The sequence below is a fragment of the Haliotis rubra genome, unplaced genomic scaffold, assembly GCF_003918875.1.
Source record: "Haliotis rubra isolate DU_JTF1 unplaced genomic scaffold, ASM391887v1 Scf100, whole genome shotgun sequence".
Classification (NCBI taxonomy): Eukaryota; Metazoa; Mollusca; class Gastropoda; order Lepetellida; family Haliotidae; genus Haliotis; species Haliotis rubra.
The window spans coordinates 2,236,637-2,245,693 of NW_025764893.1; positions in this window are offsets into that span (position 1 = coordinate 2,236,637).

A 9,057-nucleotide genomic window follows, 5' to 3' on the forward strand; every position below is an offset into this window, starting at 1 on the left:
AGGGCAGTCCGAATCGCAGGTTCCTCTTGATTGTGTTGTTTATTTTGTCACTACCATATACATGTGCGTGGGTTTCACCGAGGCGGAGAATGTCTGAGCTGTATCACTCCCTGCTGTTTTCAGGCATATCATACAAGCTGACAAGCCGTGGTATAACTCCAATAACTCCAATATTGTTTGAATCGTCGTTCTTCGAGCAAACAAAGGGAGAAACAAAATCTGGTGTGTGTGTGTGTGTGTGTGTGTGTGTGTGTGTGTGTGTGTGTGTGTGTGTGTGAGAGAGAGAGAGAGAGAGAGAGAGAGAGAGAGATTCCTTATTTCCTCCAGAAATCAATCCGAAGATTATTGATACATGAATTCAATCAAACATACAACACATTAGTATTTACAAACAGGACAAAGTTATTCATATTTGACAATTGATATTGCCACCATTGCTGTTCAATAATTACAAGTGTACTTCACTTTGAAATATTTTGTTGAAAATTATTGAAATGGTTAGGGTTTTCTCTTGTTACTGACCTTCGTGACCGCTAATCTTCACTTTCAACATCAATACACACGCGGAGGTTTTGTGGAGTACTTGATCCTGGAAAGAAAAAAGGAAGTGCGTTATGTTTAAGTTATTAAGTTTTGTGCAACACACAATATTTGTCCCGGATACAATGGGTTTTCATTCAGACACTGGGTTAAAGGTGACCGAGTTGTACACAGTTATGTCCCTTTACGTCTCATTGTTGTGTAATTGAGTGAATGAGTATGGTTTTACGCCGCTTTTAGAAATATTCCAGCACCATCAGGGCGGGGGACACCAGAAATGGGCTTCACACATTGTACCAATTTAACGAGCGAACGCTTTAACCACTAGGCTACCCTACCACCCTTTATTCTGTGTAAGAATGATGGTCGAGATGTTAACCTTTCTTTAAGCTACGTGCAGGATCCGCTGATTTGTGGTTCATACCTACAGAGCTCTAGCTAACATGAGGTGAGGTGAAATTGGGTTTAACGTCGTCCTTGAGAATATTTCGCTCATATGACGACGTGCATGCGTGTGTATGTGTATGTGCGGCTGCTTGTACTAGCCCACACTGAAGCTGGTTTTATAGTGCTAGCCCACTGAGATACCATGCCGCAGTGAAGCATGAATACCCCACTCAGACACATTATACTGACTCCGAGCCGACCAGTCCTTGTACCATTTAATGCCGAGCGCCAGGCAGGGACCAACAAGTACCATATTTTAACGTGTTTTGGTATGACGCGGTCGGGGATCGAACCCGCGACCTTCCGCTCTCCGGGCGGACGCTCTAACCACTACACCACGAAGGCGGTTTCTCGCTAACATGAAACACGCTCGAGGAATTTCAGCATTCTCATTCCAGCTTTCCCTGTTACGCCAAGACGACCTGTTCCCCCCGGAACAGCTTAGCAAGAGACATCAATCAAAAACTTCTTGCTGAACTAATGAGGGGAAATTGTATCATCTGGACAACGTTATTTATCAAAGTCTTTTTCATGATTTTCTTACTATTAATGCATAGCTCGTAAAACAGTTCAAAAATGCAGGTAAACATGAATACAAACGGGAAAAGTGTATTTCACGAACCAATGAAGGATGATGATATATTGTTTGATGATCTGTACAAGACGTGGTGTAATTATAGACCTCCACAGAGCCCTGTGTGTAATAAGACAGCATATGTCGATGCCATAAAACAACCCAAACTGTATGGATATTCGATATATATGCAAATGAGGTATACTATGTAACATATCTTATATTTGGGACTACACTTTCTTAGTATAGCACATCCTAGTACTTTTTGGGTTGAGTCCCATCCGGGATTCGAACCCACACTCTCAGAGTCAGGCACCTAATCGCCAGCACACAAAGTCAGACGCCTAGACCGCTCAGCCACCGCGCTGGGTTCGTGTGTGGGTTCGAATCCCGGATGGGACTCAACCCAAAAAGTACGAGAAGCTGTGCTTTACTAAGAAAGCGTAACCCCAAATATAACATATGTTACATTTGACCACTTTCTAAAATGGCATTGTGTATTTCGAGGTATACTAGCATGGCTGAATATGTCATGTTGAATAAGCTCTACAGAACGATCCATATTAAAGCTGATGTTTATGGGTGTTTTTTACAAACTAAACAATCCTTCACATGATCTTACACTGTGTTATACAGTTCGGCAGATCAATCTATCATTGTATTCCTACGCTATTTCTTAGGTACCCCAGTGAGTGAAGTTACGCCTTAAACATGGAATATTTTTAGATTGCCTTTACAGGATTAGGGGATCACTAACCTCGAGTGATTTCGCAATGCAAATGTCACGATTTTAATTATATACGCCTCTCACATAGTACAGTTACACAATATATATATATATACATTGTACATCAATATGAACATGTCAGCACGTGGAGTGGGAAGAACTTCCTAATAGAGAGTCTGGCTCAAACAAGCCGACAATGTTACAACACCAAGATAGATCGGTAGTTCACACGTGCCCAACGCAATCACTTTCTGGTGGCGTACCTCGGCTGTACGATACATAACAAGGAATGTCAAATGGAAATCGATGGAACTGATGTTACTTCCCTAACCACTGCCTGACTAAAGAACACATGTCTGAACCTTACCGTATTGCCTGTCATAAAAGGCAAATACTGTGCTTAACTAGTAGGAACGGCATTTTAGGCGCGAACAAAAAGGAGATGATATTACCACACCTCAGTTAATGACAGGGCAAGAACACTACAATGAATTAACAGAATGTTTATTCCACCTGTCGATGGAGGCACAAGAAAACTACTGATATGGTGAAGGGATGCAACTGGTCAGCGAATTGGAATCTGGGCCAACCCTGCCCGCTCCACCAGAGTCTACGGTAGACCTATATGCCTCGGGCTGCACTTTACTGTTGAGTCTGATTAAACGATCTTTAACCAAACTTCTGACACCCTTTGATTTCCGACTGCCAACACATCCATCCAACTTCATTAGGTCTTACCAAATCCACGAAAAAAGGTCAGGATCGATTTCAAAATGGCCCATTCCCCTTCGTCAACAGTGTGTAATTGATGGCGCGTTGTCAGTCGAATAGTAAAATGTACTTAACAGTATTCAGTGATGGTTTATCATGCTTAATCAGACGTATAAATGACAGGCCAGTTGATAGTGATATGCCCATCCAGCCCCCATACAGATCAGCTCCCGACTCGCACCTGTAATATAATCCCGCCATCAATCTCTGACACACTAAGCACGCCTTAATCCAGTTATCTTCCTTGATGGAGGCTTGCGGATCGATGGATGTACAAATAACGAGAGAAAGAAAGGTATACGTAACGTCTGCAACGTTGTTCAAACAGTATAAAGGCTGATTGCACAGACTGATGGAAAACGAAAACTTTTTAAAGAAAATTGCAGGTTATCCTTTAAGGAATTCTGACGGAAATATTCAGCAGTCGTATACACTGACCTTGTCCTTACCTTGACTGTGACATCTGGTTGAAAGGGGCGAATAATAGCTGTGGGACTCTCACGTTCGATTCCACATACATTCCCTGGACAATGGTGACACCTACTTCTAGAATCCCCTGCGTAATGTTGCTAAAATGCAACTCGTTCAGTCAAATACGGTATCACTCTGAGAAAACATTTGAAGTCACTCCCACCGTCTCGAATAAACGAACGTATTTAAGGATAAGTCCCTCATTTTAACAAGGTCTGTGTTACAGCAGAGAGCACCAGTTGTTATAACCAGGAAATGAACATCTGTCTACCTGGGGGCATACCGATACATTGGCGTTTCACACAAAGTGATCAATAAACACATGCTTATGATATATGGTACAACTGACTGTGGACTGTGGTACAAGTTTAAGGAGTGATTTCTAAAGTACTGTCGGAAATAGAAAAAAACCTGTTTTTTCACATTTATATCTATAATTAAGGTAGTTAATATGTGAAAGTGTGAAGTATCTGTTAAACTTAGTTCGGCCTAACTACAGTCGCAGTGGGAGGGAGATAGGAAACGTAAAAGAAGGATTTTACTGAGGAGAGATTAGTGCAGAAATGAGCAACGCAACCTTTGCAGAACAGACCATGGCTTTATGCAAATTAGTGTGCAATGATATTGTATTACAATGGACACTTTTTAAATGATAATTTTGAAATTAGATTTAGCTTCATTATAAACGATAGCAGACGTGAAAAATAATAACTTTAGTACTGAAACTATTAAGGATGTAGCTACCATGGCGTCTCACTATCACTATAAAAAGAAACAGGTAGGAGGGGTCGTCTCAAAAGCAAAACCAGAACGGGTGTCGCAGACGATGGTTGGGGTCGGGCTGGGGAACTGAGATATTAGCTAAGATAAAGATAATCAATAGAGACATATTCAATACACATGAAAAAAACATAAAATATATTTGAGATGACCCCTTGTGGCTGTGGGCAGCACGTGCATTTCTTGCCATGTGAGTCGATGGTCCGTCGTCTTACCTGGCTGAGCGACCTAATTGCCATCTATAGTCTGATCTATTGTTTTCAGCAGCTATTTGTTTTGCCCGATTTTACGAGTAAACATGCTTTTCTCGATATCGTATTACGCATCCCACTGAACGCCCAGTTAGGCCGATGTGGGTTATTTCGACATGTGCTATTTGCAATAGTGTAAATTTTAGTAATACATAGTCACAGCCTAAGAACAGTTTTTTTTCTATTTCCGACAGTACTATAGTAAACAATATAGATGATACAAGAAGTTCTGGCTTTGACATAGATGTTAATGCTTCTGTTAGTTAATGCGAGGACAAAGCAACCATGGGTTATTTCATGCTGGGGCTGTATGAAGTATTTCGTTGGTGAATCGCGTTTGTGGTTGCCTGAGACAACAGGTCAGAATGTGAGTCATGACCTTTCTGTTTCACAGCATCAGAAAAATGGTGTCAGTTTCCAGGTAGTCACATGCGTAATCCGTAATATATCTTGCTTCCCTCTCAAACTTTATTGGCACAAAATGATGTTAGATTTATTTGTTTGTTTAAAGTTTAACGCTGCACTCAAAAATATTCCACATAAATTTCGATTACAGACTGTAAATAGAACAGTCTGGACCAGACAATCCAGTGATCAGCAGCATGAGCATCGATCTATGCAATTTGGGATACCATAGTGAAAGGCACCAGCATGGCTTTAGCATGTTTGGTGCTGACCAACCAAGAGTCATAACCATGTCAAATCTGGGATTCGAATCAACGACCATCGGATCCTGGCTCGCCAAGGGACATTACGTGATAAAAATCTCCGACCTGTATCATCGGGCCATCTACGAGATCATGGCAGCACTAAACCCACTCATCCTCTGAAACATGACTGTATTTTGATTTTTCTTCTATGAAACTTAAGGCGGAGGCTTAGCCTAGTGGTTAAAGCGTTTGTTCGTCACTTCGAAGCTACAGGTTTGATTCCTTACATGGGTACAATGGGTGAAGACGCAATCAGTTAACCAAAAAGCAAGTCAACAAGTCATGACACTACAAAACTGCCCCAAGGCTCTAGGGCACGTGGTCCAACGTAACATGTAGCATGCTAAGCACCAAATGACATTATCAGACAATATCACACATGTATTTGTAACAATGCAGTCAGATATCAAAGTATGGCCGTGTTTCGGTCACTCCTTCAAGAACGAAGGTCTCAGAACGTCGAATTATGGTACAGGACAATATCAACCATTACCAAACATTTCTGTTTAAAAACCTAAAACTCATTCCGACATGACAAGGGCAAATCCCAACCACATCCCCATTAGACATCCGCACACGCACGCACGCACGCGCACACACACGATCCCCAGTGAGTCTATGTTGCAGCATGGGAGTTACGACAGTCGTAGCGCTACGATAGCTTTGTGAAACGGGGACCAGGGTATTTCTGTATCAAATCATGCCAGTACCACGCCAGCTCCTTCAGTCGGTTGGGTCCATGATTGTGCGATTTGTTGGTGTCATGATCTGTCTAACCATCACTGGTTAACGCAGTGTCGTCTATCATTGTGGCTACGAACGTAAGCTCGTTAGGGGTGTTGTATCCCGATGTGGTTTCTTCGTCTGATTCGGCGCTAGTGCTAATACAAAGGGGGATCTACGTCGGTTGTTGGAGTCTTACAAGGAATTACAAAGATCAGCATGAGTCTGTCCCGAGGACTCCTGCCCGAGTTATCTAACCACAGGGGAGCACCGCGCTGAATGGATTACCAGCGATTATGTTCTGTGTACATTGATCGTATGGCCGTCTACAGTGACGGGGAGACGTGTTGTGGCGGTTTGTGTTAGGGTTATAAAGACAAAGCCATGAAATGGTGGCGGTGATTGGTGGGGATGACGGGTGTGATGGTGGGGATGATATGTGGGGTGTAGCTGATGGCGAGTGGTAGTGATGACGGGTGTGATGGTGGGGATGATATGTGGGGTGTAGCTGATGGCGAGTGGTGTTGTGGTGGTGGTGATGACGGGTGTGATGGTGGGGATGATATGTGGGGTGTAGCTGATGGCGAGTGGTGTTGTGGTGGTGATGACGGGTGTGATGGTGGGGATGATATGTGGGGTGTAGCTGATGGCGAGTGATGTTGTGGTGGTGATGACGGGTGTGATGGTGGGGATGATATGTGGGGTATAGCTGATGGCGAGTGGTGTTGTGGTGGGGATGATATGTGGGGTATAGCTGATGGCGAGTGGTGTTGTGGTGGTGATGACGGGTGGGGATGATATGTGGGGTGTAGCTGATGGCGAGTGGTGTTGTGGTGATGATGACAGGTGTGATGGTGGGGTGTAGCTGATGGCGAGTGGTGTTGTGGTGATAATGACGGGTGTGATGGTGGGGATGATATGTGGGGTGTAGCTGATGGCGAGTGGTGTTGTGGTGGTGATGACGGGTGTGATGGTGGGGATGATATGTGGGGTGTAGCTGATGGCGAGTGGTGTTGTGGTGGTGATGACGGGTGTGATGGTGGGGATGATATGTGGGGTGTAGCTGATGGCGAGTGGTGTTGTGGTGGTGATGACGGGTGTGATGGTGGGGATGATATGTGGGGTGTAGCTGATGGCGAGTGGTGTTGTGGTGGTGATGACGAGTGGTGTTGGTGATGATGGTGGGGATGATATGTGGGGTGTAGCTGATGGCGAGTGGTGTTGTGGTGATGATGACGGGTGTGATGGTGGGGATGATATGTGGGTGTAGCTGATGGCGAGTGGTGTTGTGGTGATGATGACGGGTGTGATGGTGGGGATGATATATGGGATATAGCTGATGGCGAGTGGTGTTGTGGCGGTGATGACAGGTGTGATGGTGGGGATGATATGTAGGTGTAGCTGATGGCGAGTGGTGTTGTGGTGGTGATGACGGGTGTGATGGTGGGGATGATATGTGGGGTGTAGCTGATGGCGAGTGGTGACAGGTGTGTGGTGATGATGACGGGCGAGTGGTGTTGTGGTGATGATGACGGGTGTGATGGTGGGGATGATATGTGGGGTGTAGCTTACGGCGAGTGGTGTTGTGGTGATGATGACGGGTGTGATGGTGGGGATGATATGTGGGGTGTAGCTGACGGCGAGTGGTGTTGTGGTGGTGATGACGGGCTGTGCTGGGGATGGTGATGACGGGTGGGGTGGGGTGATTACGGATTTGACTGTGGGGACGGTGATGACGGGTGGTGATGATGAGTGTGGTGGTGGGCCGGGGCTGGCGCTGACGGGCGGTGCTGTTGGTGCTGGTGACGGGTGATGGTAGTATTGGTGGTTGGCGGCAAAGGTTAAAGATCTCAAAGGTGGCTTTGTGACACGTTTGTTAAGGCTGCATGGGCTGCATAGACTCATGCCTTCGCTAAATACTACAAACCCGTGAAGATCCGGGTTAGAATTGATCTTCAGTAACCCATGCTTGGCGTAAAAGGCGACTAACGGCATACGGTGGTCAGGGTCACTGACTTGGTTGACACATGTCATCGTATCCCGTGAGTTGTGTAGATCGATGCTTATGCTGTTCATCACTTGATTGTCTGGTCCAGGCCCCATTATTTACAGACCGCCGTCATATAGCTGGAATATTGCCGAGTGCGGCGTAAAACTAAACTCACTCACTCACTACATACTACAAGACTGAATAACCACAAAATACATGGCTATACAATATCTCAACCAATCTCTACAAGATGAATGGTACAAACTCATGTGAAGAAGTACAAGAAAAGTGGCCATCAATATCTTCACAAGTGAAAGACGGACAATTGGTAAACACGCAACGCCTTCGTAAGAAAAACTTGCTTCCTCGAAATTAACTTGGGCATTTCTAAGGGAAATTACAAGAGGCACAGCGGAACATATCAGACCATTAAACAATATATCCACCAGAAACAAGACAGATGATTATACAATATATCCACCAGAAACAAGACAGATGGTTATACAATATATCCACCAGAAACAAGACAGATGGTTATACAATATATCCACCAGAAACAAGACAGATGGTTATACAATATATCCACCAGAAACAAGACAGATGATTATACAATATATCGGCAGGAAACAAGACAGATGGATATGCACCAGAATATCCACCAGAAACGAGACCGATGGTTATGCAATATATCTACCAGAATCAAGACAGATGATTATAAAATATATCCACCAGAAACAAGACAGATAGTTATACAATATATCCACAAGAAACAAGACAGATGGTTACGCAACATATCCACCAGAAACAAGACAGATGGTTACGCAATATATCCACCAGAAACAAGTGCCATGGTTCTTCAATATATCCGCCAGAAACAAGACAGATAGCAATATATCCACCAGAAACAAGACAGATAGTTATACAATATATCCACCAGAAACAAGACAGATGGTTAAACAATATATCCACCAGACACAAGGGCCATGGTTCTTCAATATCTCCACTAGAAGCAACAAGAGCCATGACTATACACTATATCCAGCAAGATCCACACTACAGGAACACTAAGACGC